Source organism: Chenopodium quinoa, unplaced genomic scaffold (assembly GCF_001683475.1).
Source record: "Chenopodium quinoa cultivar QQ74 unplaced genomic scaffold, ASM168347v1, whole genome shotgun sequence".
Taxonomy (NCBI): Eukaryota; Viridiplantae; Streptophyta; class Magnoliopsida; order Caryophyllales; family Amaranthaceae; genus Chenopodium; species Chenopodium quinoa.
Window position 1 is genome coordinate 2,026,451 of NW_018743047.1, and position 16,120 is coordinate 2,042,570.

The window sequence follows — 16,120 nt, forward strand, 5'->3', positions numbered from 1 at the left end:
ATCTCGCCCTTCTTATTATCACCAAAGGTTACTGTTCCTCCAGGGTAGTCTTCTAGTGAAAGGAATTTTGATTTATCACCTGTCATATGCTTTGAACAACCGCTGTCGAGATACCACGAGTTGTTCCCCCTCACTAAGACCTGCAAGAAAACTAAGCATTAGGATCAGGAACCCAGGTTTCCTTGGGTTCCTTAGACGTGGATGCAATATCAGTTTTCTTGACCCACACTTATTTTACATTTCTTTTATCAGCTTCTTCTCTTATCCTACACTGTCCATAGAGATGTCCAGTCTTACCACAAAAAGTGCATACCTTCATGCTAGGAAGCTCAACATATTTCTTTTGCTTACCTTTCTTCTTGGTCATATAACCAAGGCCTTCAGTTCTTTTTCCTTGAGCTTCATCTATCCACTTAGGTATGAATTTTGGGTCAATACTTCTATCCTTTCTAGCATTTATTTCTGATTCAAGTTGATCCTTTTGGGTTTTTAAAGTAGAAAGCTCATTTTTCAAATTTTCAAAATCAACATTGAATTTAAGCAACTGATCGCTTGAGGAACTGCTAGAACTGATATCAGAATTTATGAGCTTATACTGAGTTAATTCAACATTCAGAAGAATACTTTCATTCTTAATCCTATCAGCTACCTCAGTTATGTGTTTGTATTTAAAATCAAGTTCTCTTAATTTGCTTTGAGACTTGGCATAGGCTGTTTCCAACTAAGCGCCATGTTCTTTGCAAACCTTAAGAACTTTTTCACATTTATTTAACTTCACACTTGTATCTCTAAAGAATTCTTCTTCTTCTAGACATATATCTATCAAGACATCTTTAGAGAGAGTTTTAAGCTGTTTAGGATCAAGAAATACCTCTTTCTGGAGTTCCTCAAGGTAAGCTTTTTCATCATCTGATTTGGCCATCAAACAAAGATTGGTCGTCTCCTCTTCTGGCTGGTCATCATCTTCTTCTTCACTTTCTGAGTCTCCCCAGGCTGCTATCATGGCCTTCCTCATGTCTGACTGCTGATAGTTTACTTTGCTAAATTTTTCTCTTCCCTGTTCCTTAGCCTTTCCTTTTCCTTTATCATTTTCCCGAAGGGGATAGTCTCTGATAAAGTGATCTGGGTATCCACACTTGTGGCAGCTATAGTCAGGCTTTGGATTTGAGGTCTTTTTCCCGAAGTTCCTTGAGGTTCGGCCTTTCTTGAACATCTTTTTGAATCTTCGCACAATTAGGGCAGCCTCATCCTCGTCCACTTCTGAGTCTTCCTCCTCATCAGCCTTAAGAAACAATCCCTTATTCCTCATGGGTTCATTGTTGACTCCAAGGTGTAGCTCATGAGTCATGAGAGAACCTGCTAGTTGTTCAATATTGAACTTTGTAAAGTCCTTCGTTTCCTGAAGGGTTGTTACCTTAGCTCTCCATCTCTCATCTTGTGGAAGACTTCTAAGAACCTTCCTAACCTGCTCATCTGTAGGAATCTATCTACCAAGGGAAACTAACTCATTTATGATGTTAGTAAATCGGGTTAGCATCTCTTGAATAGTTTCCTTAGGCTGCATTTCAAATCTTTCATACTTAGACATAAGTAGATCGATTTTGGAGCGTTTAACCTTATTAGTTCCTTCATGAGTAATCTGCAGCAAATCCCAGATTTCCTCAGCGTTCTTGCACCCCATAACACGATTGTGTTCGTGAGGTCCAAGTCCACAGTGGAGCAATTTCACAGCCATAGCATTTATTTCCATTTTATCAAAGTCCTCTTTTTCATATTCAGACATAGGCTTAGGGATTACCTCATTCTGAGCATTAGTTTTGGTGACTTCGAAATCACCAACCTCGATGACCCTCCAGACTTGGTAGTTCTCTACCTTGATAAAGATCTCCATGCGGTTCTTCCAGTAAGTATAAAACTTGCCGTTGAACATAGGAGGCCTCTGAGTTGAGTATCCTCCCTCGAGCTTCTCACGAGTATTCATTTTCTCCAAGACCTTTCTTTTTCAGGGTTTCCTGATTTTCCTAGAAGTTAGGCTCTGATACCAATTGTTGTTTTAATGAATACTACAAGAAGGGGGGGTTGAATTGTAGTATGAGAATTTAGCCAAACTTTTTGCGGAATTAAAATTAAGTTAGCTAAAGGAACTGAGAGATTAACTAAAGGAACTAAAGAATGCAAGAGAGATTTTACGTGGAAAACTCCTTGGCCCTAACAAGGAGAAAAACCACGACCACTTGGGATTTTGAGAAAAAGAATCTTCACTATAATAGGGCAAATGATCCTATTACAAGTTAACGACTCAAACTCAAGTTCCTCTACGAACTTGAGACCATGAGGAACAAGTCACCCAACTTGTTACTCTTCTCTTCTCTTTCTCTCTTCTCACTTCTCTGTTCTCTGTTCTCTTTCTCTTCTCTTTCTGTCTTCTCTTTCTTATACACAAACGTTCACTCGAACTTCCCCATTCCCCAAATTACAACTCGAAAGAAAAACAAACTCTAGTATAAGAACATTAAGAACACTCTAATGAACTTGTGTGGAATTGACACTTGACTCGATTTGAAGCTTGAAAACTTATATGAGCAAGGGTGAGTTTTTCCATCTGAAATCAAAAACTATTTATAGACCAAAATACATTTAGGAAAAACTTTTTTGTGCAACAAATCCACAACGCCACTACTCCAACCCACTAAGAAGATCATGTTCCTAAAATTAAGGAAACCTGAACTCCTTAATGTGCAAACCCATGACTGAAGAAGAACATGGGAGAGTAGTCCGTAAGTTTTGGAAAACATGGGAGATTTTATTTAAAAGATATTTTCCGAAAATCAGAAAAAGGAATAAAATAAAATCTTTTTAATTTGAGAAAAAGATAACCGTTTAAATGATAATAGTTTTCCTAAAAACTAGCATGCATATATTTTATCTTTTAGACCAATTCCACACAGATTTTTCGAGTGCAAATTAATATCTTATACTTACATAAATCCTAAAATATAAAAATATATTTAGTCTTCATGTTCTCTGATGAAGCTTCTACTCCGAGGCTTTTGTTCCTTGGGAGGAACTTCTCTTCTCTGATGAGGCTTCTTCTCTGAAGCTTCTGTTCCCTGAGGGAACCTTCTCTTCTCCAGTCTTCATTTCTGAAGCGCCAGTTCCTGTGAGGGAACTCTTCCATATGGCTAGCTCTGCTTCTGGCCTTCTTGTTCCTCATGGTAATTTTACAAGACACTTCATTCTCCTAGTCTTTGTAACTGAGTACACACTTAAACAATCAAGAATTTATTAGTTTGTAAGTAAGTGAGGTTGTGTCATCATCAAAATCATTAAGTCCAACAAAGCGTTTACAATTGATTCCTAAGTAGAGGTTTTCTCTTTGTCAAGGGAGAAGAACCACTATTGGCAAATGGTTTTAAGAGATAAGGAAAATAAAGAATGAAATACTTTTCTATCAATACCCTTAATATTCATTATTGATTTAAAAGCTCTTAAATGAAAGTAAGGGTTATCAGTTGCTTTGAATTTTGGGATGGCGTTGGCATTGAACTTATGCGGAAGAAGCTCCTTGTCCACCGAGACCCTTTGTGAGCTAATGCCTTGGAACTTGTAATCATTGGATATCTTACTCAAGCTTTCTTGCATGAGCTCCATTTGTTGTTGCTTCACAGGGTCATTAATTTGGAGGGTTAAGGTCTTTAGTAGTTCAGTAACACCAGCCATTTGCTTCTTGAGCTCATTAACTTCTTCTTGACTCGCCATCATCTTCTTGGATTTCCTTTTTCGACCGATTGGTTTTTCAAAAAGCTGTACTTGGACGTAAAGGTTGTCTTTGATCAAACGCCCTTCCTTTCTTGACCACACGCAGTAAATTAAACCATTTTTATTTTAATGACTTGACTCAAATCGACTTTGACTTTACGGGTTTATAAAGAAAAAGAAAAAAAGCAAAATAGGGTTCAAACAAGTGGTTTAATTGAGGATTAATATCCGACTTACCACCCTAAAGAAAATGACGGAAAACACGCGCATACAAGACTCTCTAGACATGGTCAAAGTGTATATACATATTAGTGTGTGCTTTATTTGTGAGTGCAAGTGACATGCTTTGACTCTTGTGTAAGACCATGGGACTTAGTGCCTAGACTCAATTAAGGACTAAACAAGGGTATTGTTACTAACAAAATAATTGAACTAATTAGCAAACTGTTGAATTAGAATCGTCGTGATGACTCGAGCAAAATACTGAACTTCGCCAAATTAAAGCAACAGGACTGTCGCCGCACACTGCAGTGCAGCGCCAGACAACAGCGTTGTCGCTTGGCGTTGCAAAGCAACATGTGGCGTTGCAGCCCAAACTTTTGCGCCATTACTGGAGCATTAATCAGGGCCTGATTTCAGTATTTTTACTCTACGGGACTTGCCTAAAGTCGTACTAAGTCAATCCTGATTAATTATTAGACTTTAATTACTCAAATTAATTAATTAATTAGAAAAAGTCCTTATAGCCATTAATTAGTTTATTTAAGGCTCAAACACAAGTCAAACAAACGGTTAGGAAAAACATATAGAGTATGCACAATAAATGCTGCACAATTAGTCAAGTAGGCACAATATGATGCAATGAGTTTGCAACCTAACCATGGCTCTAGTTCTCTAAATTTTGGGATATGGGTTAGTCAAAGAGGGTCCATGGTTATGAGTCCAGATGCACCGCGCGGAAGTCTTATCTTTGGAAGGGTTGGCGCGAGTGGATGGGACCCCGCGAGTTAAACTCGCTTCCATGGTTTGGTGAATTCAACATTCTCGGATGTACCCTTTGTTGCTCAGAGTGTTCAATCAGGTAGATAGAGCATGAATTCCTAAAGGGTTATGTCCATATGTAGAACACATATGGGTTACAGAAAAAAGAGAAAAACTCAATCAGGAAGTAGAATCGAGCCAACAGTGCTAAAACTGGTCGAAATTAAAACTCATATTTCTGGCTCGGTATTGGAAGAACGTAGCGCCAGCCAACAGGGACTGTTGCCGCGATATAGCCCTGTCGCCTGGCGAAAGAAGTGTTACTCGGCGATAGAGCCATATCTTTGGCGACAGGCTCTGTTTTCTAGACGCCAATTCCTACATGCCTCAGCAGCTTTTTGTGTTCGTAAAATTTTCCAAGTTTTCACAGCATTATTTCGGTTCTAGTTGTGAAAGATATTCCTCAAATTTCCTACGTGTAAATCTTATGTTTTTGACTCATTACGGATGGTCTTTCCAATGAGATCTGTTTTTATGCATATGACAATAATGTTAATCAAAATTACGCACATGAAATACTTAGAACTTTTTGAGTCTCATCCACTCATTCTAAATCATTGCCGAAATAAGTTTCAGGAATTAAAATAGAAATCCTCCCCAGTGGAGCCGCCAAAAAACTGTAGGGAATATTTCAAGCATTACCCCAAACTTGAACCCCACTGTGATCATACACTTAAGTATGGTGGCGTCCAAAAGGGAAGAAGATAGAGCAAAAGAGTCGCCAACAAGTTTTAGGAACTTGTAAACCGTTCACAGGGTGAAGGTTACACCCCTTAACGATCCAAGAGATCGTCAACTCCATAAGGTCTGGAACCAAGACTGTAAGTTCGGGGATGAAGGTACAAATCCAACCTAAAAGAGATTTAACCTGCCTTAATAATAGGCCTCTACTTTATTCTTCTCGTATTCATGTGTGCTTTCTGACTAACATACAATCAATAGGTTTACCCTAAACCTGTTTAATCTATGTTGGTTGAATATTAATGCACAAACAAATCTATTATTGGCGATCACTTGAATTATAATCATATTAACCCTAAACAAGATTATTAATTATCTTATTAAGCATGATTACAAGTACCAATTCCCTTTAAACATGCATAAAAGTGTGATCAAGCAATAACAATAAAAATCAAGCAACATAATAATAATATTCAAAGTAATAATAATAATAATCACGTTAATTAAATTAATCATGTTTATGTTAAAAATAAAGCATAATATTAATAGCAAGATCCTAGGCATGATACTAACAAGATTAATAACAAACCCCAGCATGTCACTAAGCAATAAAGATCAAAGCTTTAGCCCTAACATGATACTAACATGATATTAGGAAAGAAGATATGAAGCATTATTTTAATCATACTTGATATTAGGAATTTTTAGTTGTTACCCTAAACATGATATTAGGAAGATCAAAACATCCTAAAATTATACTAGGAATCAAAATAACAATCTAAACATGATTTCTATATCATAATATCAATAAAGCAATTAAAGAACTTACTTGGATGCCTCGTACCTCTTTCTAAAAACAAAATACACACTTTAGTAACTTCAAGGAAAATAATAAAATTGAAGAATTAAATTAAATACTTGAAAGAAAGAATTAAGAAAGTTTAGACTAGATTTGGGACCAAACCCTCAGAAATATCAAACCTTTCACGTCTAGGGCAAAGGCTACTTCGATCTTGGCTAGGTGTGTCTAGTTTTTGTGAATGCAAAATTTTGTTTGTGAAAAGGCTAGTTTAGAAAGAGAGAGAGAGAATATCAAGAATTTCTTGATGAGAGTTGGTGATTGAAAACGGAGGTTTTAGGAGGCTATTTATAATGAAAATAAGCCGGAATATGATAAAAAAGAATCAGAGTTTCGAAAAAGAATAAAACACGACGCTGTCGCCACACACGCCTCTATCGCCAAACAACAGAGCCTGTCGCCAGGCGACAGACATGTCGCCGCAGCGCGACAACCTATAGTGCGGCGCTGCAGACAGTTTTTCCACGCGTTTTCATATTTTGATAAAATTTAAGCGTACGAGGGGTAAAACCGTAATTTCCTTTAAAACACTTCTTTTATTCCAAATAAAACTCTTAAAACTCAATTATAAATGCTAATCATATTAGGATTCAAAAGAACCTTCTAGAAGATTCTAGAAGACTATAATAAATCCTAATTGCATTAGGAATGATAAATCATAATAGGCCCTCCTCTAGATCATTGGGCCGCATATAAAGATCAAACCGGGCCCAATTTAGTATTTTGACCATAATTTCCTCATTATTCATCAGAATTGGGTTTATAATATATCGTTGGAAAGCTCTTTTCGAGCCCAATACAACTACACTATTATTGACCCTTACCATGGAACAAGGATTGGCTATTTTCATAAAATAGGTTTTCAAAAATAGAGAGAAAGAAGAGAATTAAAAACTAACCGCAACACTAGACTTTTCACACTTTCACTTCATTCGATTATGATTCGACGTGAAAGGTATTCATCACCGAGTTTGGTTTTGGGTAGACACAAATGGGTGTCTACAGGATCCAATAATAGTGTAGTTGGATAGGGCTCGTAAGGAGCTTTCCAACGATATATTATAACCCAATTCCGATGAATAATGAGTAAGTTATGGCCAAAATACTAAACTAGGCCTGGTTTGGTTCTTAAATACGGCCCAATGATCTAGAGGAGGGTCTTTTATTAATTATCATTCTTAGAGATATTAGGATTGATTATAGTCTTATAGAATACTCTAGAAGGTTCTCTTAAATCCTAATGGAGTTAGGATTGATAATTATGTTTCAAAGAGTTTGAAATTGAATAAAACTACTCTTTTTGAGAATCCTTGTTTTGTACGAAGTGGAATATATTCAGGTATTATTTAAGTGCCTCATAATAATTATCCAAATCTTATATGTTTTGATAGATCTTGAAATTATCTTTCCAATGATATATTAAATATTAAATCCGAGCTATAACAAAAAAGATATGAATATAATATGAAACTTTATTCAAAACTGACACCCTTCCACTATTTCGGCCATATCTTTTTATCTACAAATGATTTTAATCTGATTACAATTGGGTTGGAAAGTAGATTTCAAGAGCTTTCCAACGACATATTATATATTCCTTATTTGGACTTTTGGATCAAAATTTATGATAAAAACAAAATCCGTAAAAACTGTCTTGCAGCGCCGGACGACAGGCCTATCGCACGGCGACAGACTCTGTCGCGCGGCGACAGGGGATGTTGTGGCGACAACAGCGTGTTTTCGTTGTAAATAGCTTCCTTAGACCTCCGTTTTTTATCACCAACTCTCAACCAGAATTCTCTAATTCTCTTCTCTCTCTCTAAGCTAAAGCTTATTCTCTCTCTCTTTCTAATTCTACCCTTTTACAAACAAAATTCCTCATACATTAGCACTAGACACACCTAGCCCAATTCGAAATTGCCTTTGCCCTAGACGTGAAAGGTTTGATATTTATGAGGGTTTGGTCCCAAATTCCTATTTCAATTATTTAATTTAATTGTTTGATTTTATATTTTCCTTTAAGTTACTAACGTGTGTATTTTGTTATTAGAAAGAGATGCGAGGAATCCAAGTAAGTAATTTAATTACTTTATTGATATTTTGATATAGAAATCGTGCTTAGAGTAATTTATTGATTCCTAGTATCATGTTTAGGGTAAAGAGTATAATGTCAATTATGATTTCTATGATGCTTCCTATTTCTTTCCTAATATCATGTTAGTACCATGTTAGGGCTAAAGCTTTGATTTTTGTATGTTAGTGACATGATAGGGTTTGTTATTAATCTTGTTAGTATCATGCCTAGGATCTTGCTATTATTATTATTATTATTATTATTATTATTATTATTATTATTATTATTATTATTATTATTATTATTATTATTATTATTATTATTATTATTATTATTATTATTATTATTATTATTATTATGTTTTAACATGATTATTTCAATTATGATTATTATTATGTTGCTTGATGTTTACTTTATTGTTATTGCTTCATCACGCCTTTTATGCATGTTTATAGGGATTTTTTACTTGTAATCACGCTTAATAAGATAATTAATAATCTTGTTTAGGGTTAATATGATTATAATTCAAGTGATCGCCAATAATAGTTTTGTTTGTGCATTAATATTCAACCAACATAGATTAAACAGGTTTAGGGTAAACCTATTGATTGTATGTTAGTCAGAAAGCGCACATGAATACGAGAAGAATAAAGTTGAGGCCTATTATTAGGGAAAGTTCAATCTCTTTTAGGTTGGATTTGTACCTTCATCCCCGAACTTCCAGTTTTGGTTCTAGACCTATTGGAGTTAACGATCTCTTGGATCGTTAAGGGGTGTAACCTTCACCCTGTGATCAATTTACAAGTTCCTAAAACTTGTTGGGGACTCTTTTGCTCTAGCTTCCTTCCCTTTGGACGCCACCATGATTTAATGTCTGATCACAGTGGGGTTCACGTTTGGGGTAATGCTTAAAATATTCCCTACAATCTTCATACCAAGACTGAAGACAACTACAAGAAGTGGTCTTCGACGGTATTTTCTAGGATGAGAAAATTTTCAAAGCTGAAGATGGCTACAAGCAGTCATCTTCGACGGTGTTCCCCAGGATGTGTAAGATTGTCCCGGCAAAAACCGAAGATGGCTACAAGCAATCACCTTCTATGAATTTCCCTAGGATGTGGAGAGTTGTCATAAACAATTGAGGATAGCTATAAGAAGCGGGTCTTCGACATGATTAGTAGTCAGCTTGATTACAATCACGGTAAGTGATCGAGCAGACAACGATCGTCTCACTTAGCTTAACGCGCCTAAGTATTGGCTCATCAAAAGCACCAAGGTAATGGTTCACAAGCAAGCATAAGCGCCAAGGTACCGGCTCGTTTACAAAATGCGCTGAGGTACTGCACAACAAGCAATCACAATAAGCAATTATAGCAAAAAAACATCAACACAACAAGCATTCAGGCAACGAGGTCTTCGACGAATTTCACTAGGATGAGAAAGTTATCAGTTAAATATCGAGTCAAGGCACAGACAAGATTTTGAAGACAGCTACAAGTAGCGATCTTCGGCGATGTTCCCTAGGATAAGGAAGATTGTCATACCAAGACTGAAGACAACTACAAGTAGTGGTCTTCGACGATATTTCCTAGGATTATAAAATTGTCAAAGCTGAAGATGGCTACAAGCAGTCATCTTTGACGGTGTTCCCCAGGATGTGGAAGATTGTCACGGCAAAAACTGGAGATGGCTACAAGCAGTCACCTTTGACGAAGTTCCTCAAGATGTGAAGAGTTGTCACAAACAATCAAGGATAGCTACAAGTAGCGGTCTTCGATGACGGCATTAACAAGGCACTATGAAGGTTGTCACAAATGCATCAACAAAATTGGTTACTCTAGAGACGTGTGCTCGACGGTGCAAGATACGCGTTTCTTAACTATTTTATCTGTTTAACTAATGCTAGTTTGCAGGTATCGGCGTTACAAGAATGATCTAGGATCGAAGGATGTTTTGAATCATTCTCTGTCCCCATCGCTACTATGATTTTTGTTTTCGTAACATGTGTTTCTACAAACTCATTCAAATTGGGGGCTTCTGTAGACATCCAAATGTGTCTCCCCAAAAACCAAGACCAATGATGAATACTTTTCACGTCACTTGATTATCGAACGAAGTGAAACTTTGAAAAGTCTTGTGCTGCGGTCGTTTTAATAAAAATATTTCTTTCTGTTTTCAAAAATCTACTCTATTTATATAAATAGCAGGTAAAATTTATCTTGGTCCATGACAAGAGTCCAATAATAGTGTAGTTGGGTGGAGCTCTCAAAGAGCTTTCAAATGATATATTATAAGCCCAATTCTGATGAATAATGAGGAGGTTATGGCCAAAATACTAAATTGGGTCTAAAATGGTTTTATGGCCCAATGATCTAGTGGAGGGCCCATTAATTATTGTTTTTAAAATTATTAGGATCGATTCTAATTTTCTACAATATTCTAGAAGGTTATTTTGAGTTCTAATAGAGTTAGGATTGATAATTATCTTTTTTAGAAAAATAGTGAATTTGATTTGAAATAAAATAAGTGTTTTATTTTGATAAATCTGATTTAAAATTGATAAATACAGAGTTTAATTGCTTAATTATATTAAGAAGATTATTCCGTACAAAAGCGCGTTTTATCTTTTAATTAGCGCCAAACGATAAGGCCGTCGCCAAACAACAGAGCTTGTCTCCATACGTAATGCTTGTCATTTCGCGCTGGGCTCTGTCGCTGGCGACAAGGGTCAGTTTTATTCCGATTCAAATTCCGATTCTATTCTATCGTTTTCGGACTATTTTCTTTATAAATAAGGTCGTATTTCCCCGTTTTCATTCATTCAGAATCAACAAGCTTGATCACTAATCATTTCTCTTTTCTCTAAGCTAAAGCTTATTCTCTCTCTATTCGTTTTCTAAAACTTTTCCTTTAACAAAATTCCGCATTCACAAGTCCTAGACACACCTAGCCAACTTCAAAGTTGCCTTTGCCCTAGACGTGAAAGGTTGATAATTTCTGAGGGTTTGGTCCCAAATCCCTATTTCAATTATTTTATTTAATTGTTTGATTTAATATTTTCCTTGAAGTTACTAACGTGTGTATTTTGTTATTAGAAAGAGATATGAGGCATCGAAGTAAGTAATTTAATTAATCTTTTGATATAGAAATAATGTTTATATTATATTCATTCCTAGTATCATGTTAGGATGTTTTTATTGCTTTCTAGTATCATGTTAAGGTTGATTTGATTTTTATTGTTTAGTGGCGTGCTATGATTTGATTTTTATTGTTTAGTGACGTGTTAGGATAAAGATTGAGAATATTATTATGATTATTATTATTGTTGCTTGTTATATTATCGTAATTTCTAGATCACGTCATTTATGCATGTTTGAAGAGAATTTATACTTGTAATCACGCTTAATAAGATAATTGATAATCTTGTTTAGGCTAATATGATTATAATTCAAGTAGTCGCTAATAATAGATTTGTTTGTGAATTAATATTCAACCAACATAGATAAACAGGTTTAGTGTTAACCAATTGATTGTATGTTAGTCAGAAAGAGCACATGAATATGAGAAGAATAAAGGGAGGGATGCTCGAAATATTCCCTACAACTAGTATTTCCGTAGAGGGAGATTTTGGGGTGTTACAAAGGGAGTACCACATGATCATTTTCGATTCATTAGTCATTCAATTTATATCAATTATATACAGGATATACTTTAGTTGCCTTATTTTATGTACATAATCAAACATGTTGATTTCTTACCTTTTTTATTGATATGTTATAACATTTAAAGTTTTTAACATTTAATATTCAACTATAAAGATAGAAATATTTGATTTGGTATTTGATATTGCACTGATATCATGATAATTTCCATTATTTACTTGATATATGACACATGTCATTAATCTCAAATTTATTTATATAATATTTATAACCCCTATAAATACATGTTTTTACAAGTTTGCATCAGTCAAAATACAGACAAATTATATGTTTATCAAATCTTCCATTGATATTTTTCTCATATTTTGATTAAACCTTCAATCTTCCTCACAAAGTAAAATAAAAATTAAAACCTCAAATTTTCTATATTACCAAGGTTTTTTTTCTTTTTCCATTTAAAAAAATATCTCTTCTTTCAAATGCTGACAAGGATCATCCTATGCAGCAACGCCTTATTGTTCCTATAGATTTTAGCTTAATGCAAAGGGATCCTGAATCTCATATATGGGCACATTGTTGTGACGATTCAAAAATCAACCCTGAAAATGAGAAATAGGGGACTTCAATCTCTATTCCAATAATTGATCTTGAAGATCCTAAGGCTTTAGGCCTCATTATTAATGCGTGTGAGACATGGGGGATGTTTCAAGTCACAAATCATGGGGTTTCTAAGGAGTCATTAGATCAAGTCGAGTTTCAAACCAAAAATTTATTCAATCTTCCATTTGAGAAAAAGATGAAGGTTTTACGAGCCCCTGGTGAAGATACTGGATATGGTTATCCTAGACTTGCTTTATTCTTCAGCAAGAAAATGTGGAATGAAGGGTTCACTATCATGGGTTACTCTTATCATCATCACGCTAAGAAACTTTGGCCTAATAGTTTCAAAAGTTTTTGGTAAGCTCATTTGTTTAAAAGTCATATGATACATTACATTAAAAAGATTAAATTTAAATTTGTGAAACTAATTAAAATCATCATTATTTATAAAATTAACAGTAGAAAACTATGAACCAATGTTTCTTATATTTTGTTTTTAGTTTTACAAAAAATAAAAATGAAAAGGCCCCACATTTATTGGAAGATCTAGAAATAATATTTATTAGGGTCAAAATAAAGTTGTATATGTATATGCGGATTCATATAACACATTATTTTATCAAATTAAGAAAAAGAAATCAATTTTAAAAAGGGAAATTAAAAATATATATATATAAATTAAAATAGAGTTGATTGACCCACAAATGTTAAGGTTACCCTGTGTACATTGTTTACCTCTAATGCATAGCACATGTATGCAATTATTTATTATTATATTTACAAAATTCTATGATATATATCCAAATTGTTAGCCAAGTGTTGCATAATTTTGTTGAACATTGTTACATATTCCATTTTAATGTGGAAATAACTGGAGTTGTTTATGATTCAAATATCAAATTGAACCTAGCCAATATTTAAAATTCAAAAATTCAAAGCCAAACGATTAGGCCGAACCATGAATCGACTTATCTAAAATTAGTTCGAACAACACTAGTTTAAAACTATTTTCCTATATAATAAATTCATAAAAAAAAAGGAAAAATAAATATATGAAATATTATTATTTGATACCCATTTTACCGAATGTGTAATAAATATCTCATAATGTAATATATTTGTAGCAATTTTAAGTTAAATATTAATTAGTATAGAAATTTAATTTATAATTTTAATAAAAAGGGTTAAATTTAATACTAGTTTTAGGGGTTTTCGACCAGACAAGACTAGATGACCGATTCTCTTTAATTCAGTCCAATTTAGAGAAACTATCGAATAACCTTACAAATGACATTATGGGAAAGGTCCCTCCTAGAGGGCTAAGGAAGTAACTCCGCCTAAATATTGTACATACGGGTCATCCTGTATGCTATTTATACTAATTTTCCCATATACTCATACTATTTTCTACATTCACATTGCACACTATTCTAATTACCCTAAATGTGTTAATTTAAGATGTATTTGGTTATCATATACGACTTCAAGTATGTTAGATATTCATGTTGTTTTACAAACTAATTATATCATTATTGCTTATAAAACCATGTCAATTTGTTGTTTTCCTTTATATAGTGAAGTGATATTTGAGTACCAGACAAAAATGAATGACCTTGGTGACAAACTCAAGAGTTTGATTTTCAAATCACTTAGCATGCCCGCACCTAAAGAAGCTACACTTAAAGACCATAATTATGCAATTGTTGACCACCAAAGCACCTGTATGTGGGTTGACTGAGACCTGCCATGCCTTGATTCAACCCAAACAATGGGCATAGGGCCTCAAACAGATACTCTCCTCTTTACAATCCTCCACCAAAGTGGCAATGCAAGTGGACTCTAAGTATACAAAGACGAATTTGGATGGGTCTCAGTCAACCCACATACAGGTGCTTTGGTGGTGAATGTGGCAGATCTTTTACACATAATTTCAAATGCAAGATTTCCAAGTGTAATTCATAGGGCAGTTGTCAACAATAAACAAAAACAAAGGTTATCCTCTGCATACTTTTATGGCCTTCCAGTAGACTTTGAAGTCTCTCCCTTTTTTGGACTATCCAAATTGTGAGGGTCCTAAATTTAAGCCTATAAAGGTGAAAGAATATGCAATCCTTAAGTTGAATTACTTAGATTTGGCACTCTCCTTTGTTAGGAAAAGTGGCTGGGGTTAATTAGAGTTAAGAACTTGTTTAAGTGTTCCTTTGTTTCCGTTTTACAACGAGGGGGTTGAATAAATTAAATTTTTACATAAAGTGTAATGTAGTTTGCCATTGATCCTTATATTAATGTTTCAAATATATGTTCTAAGAATTTTATGCTTATTCACAAGTAGAGACACATAAATCTCACTTAATACCATGATTATTATTATTATTATTATTATTATTATTATTATTATTATTATTATCAGATACTTTGAATTAGTAATTTTTCATCAATAAATAAAAGTCTAGGGTATAGGTTCACCAATAAACAATATTATAGGGTAAAGAATAATAATCAATCACCAATGCAATAATTAATCAGATTATAATGAGATTTCGCTACGTATTACAATCACAAAATTAATCTATCGGTATTAAATAGCATCTCTCGAATCTTGACTTAACCATTTATAAATTAACCTGCCTATTGAAACTAAGTCTAAACATCAATTCTCATCTCTCGAATCTCGAATCAATATTGCATAACTCATACAATTAAACCAGGCCTAATTTAATTGCATAGCATTAAATCAATCAATAGGAAATTAATCAAGTATTGACAATCAACAATAATAAATTAGCCCTTCATATTTTTTATGGATCCCCAAAACCCTAGATTTAAACTACTCGTGCATAATTAAAACTAAACTAATCAAAATGATTAAAGAAAGAAAAATAAAGATCAAAGCAATTAAATAAACCATACTTAAAAACAATAGTTATAAAACTAATAAGAAAGCAAACATAAAATAAAGATGAGATATTTACTGTCGAACTGTCGGAAATCTGAACTTAGTGAAATAATCCAATACTTGAAATTACAAAGCAATAATAAGATCTCAAACTAAAAGTAAGGAAAAGTGGAAAACTATAAACTAAAAGTCAACTAAAACTAACTAATGGAAGCTGCTACTCAAAACTAAACTAAGGAAAAAAACTACAATAATTAAAAACTTACATAACCCCTCTAACAACCCACTAATTTGGTATTTATAATTTCCCATCAACCGACATCAATCTGGTGGGCCTAAACAACGAAGCCCAGCCACTCAAAACATTAAAAATCAGCGTATTAAGCAGCGTGAACAAGCCCGCCTCATCGGGCCCGTCCAGTTAGGCACCTAATTGGACTTCTCTTGTGGGAATCGTGTTTTGGAGTTGAAACTTATTAACTTGAGCCCAAATTCTCAATTAGCTTGGTCCGTATTTCTTGTGGGAACATTGGACCTTTTTTTTTATC

At 34.2% G+C, this 16,120-nt stretch overlaps 1 pseudogene; it reads left to right on the forward strand.

Annotated features, from left to right (window-relative positions):
* Nucleotides 1-9,422: 9,422 nt before the first annotated feature.
* On the forward strand, nucleotides 9,423-14,847 carry LOC110730728 (annotated as a pseudogene).
* Nucleotides 14,848-16,120: the final 1,273 nt, after the last annotated feature.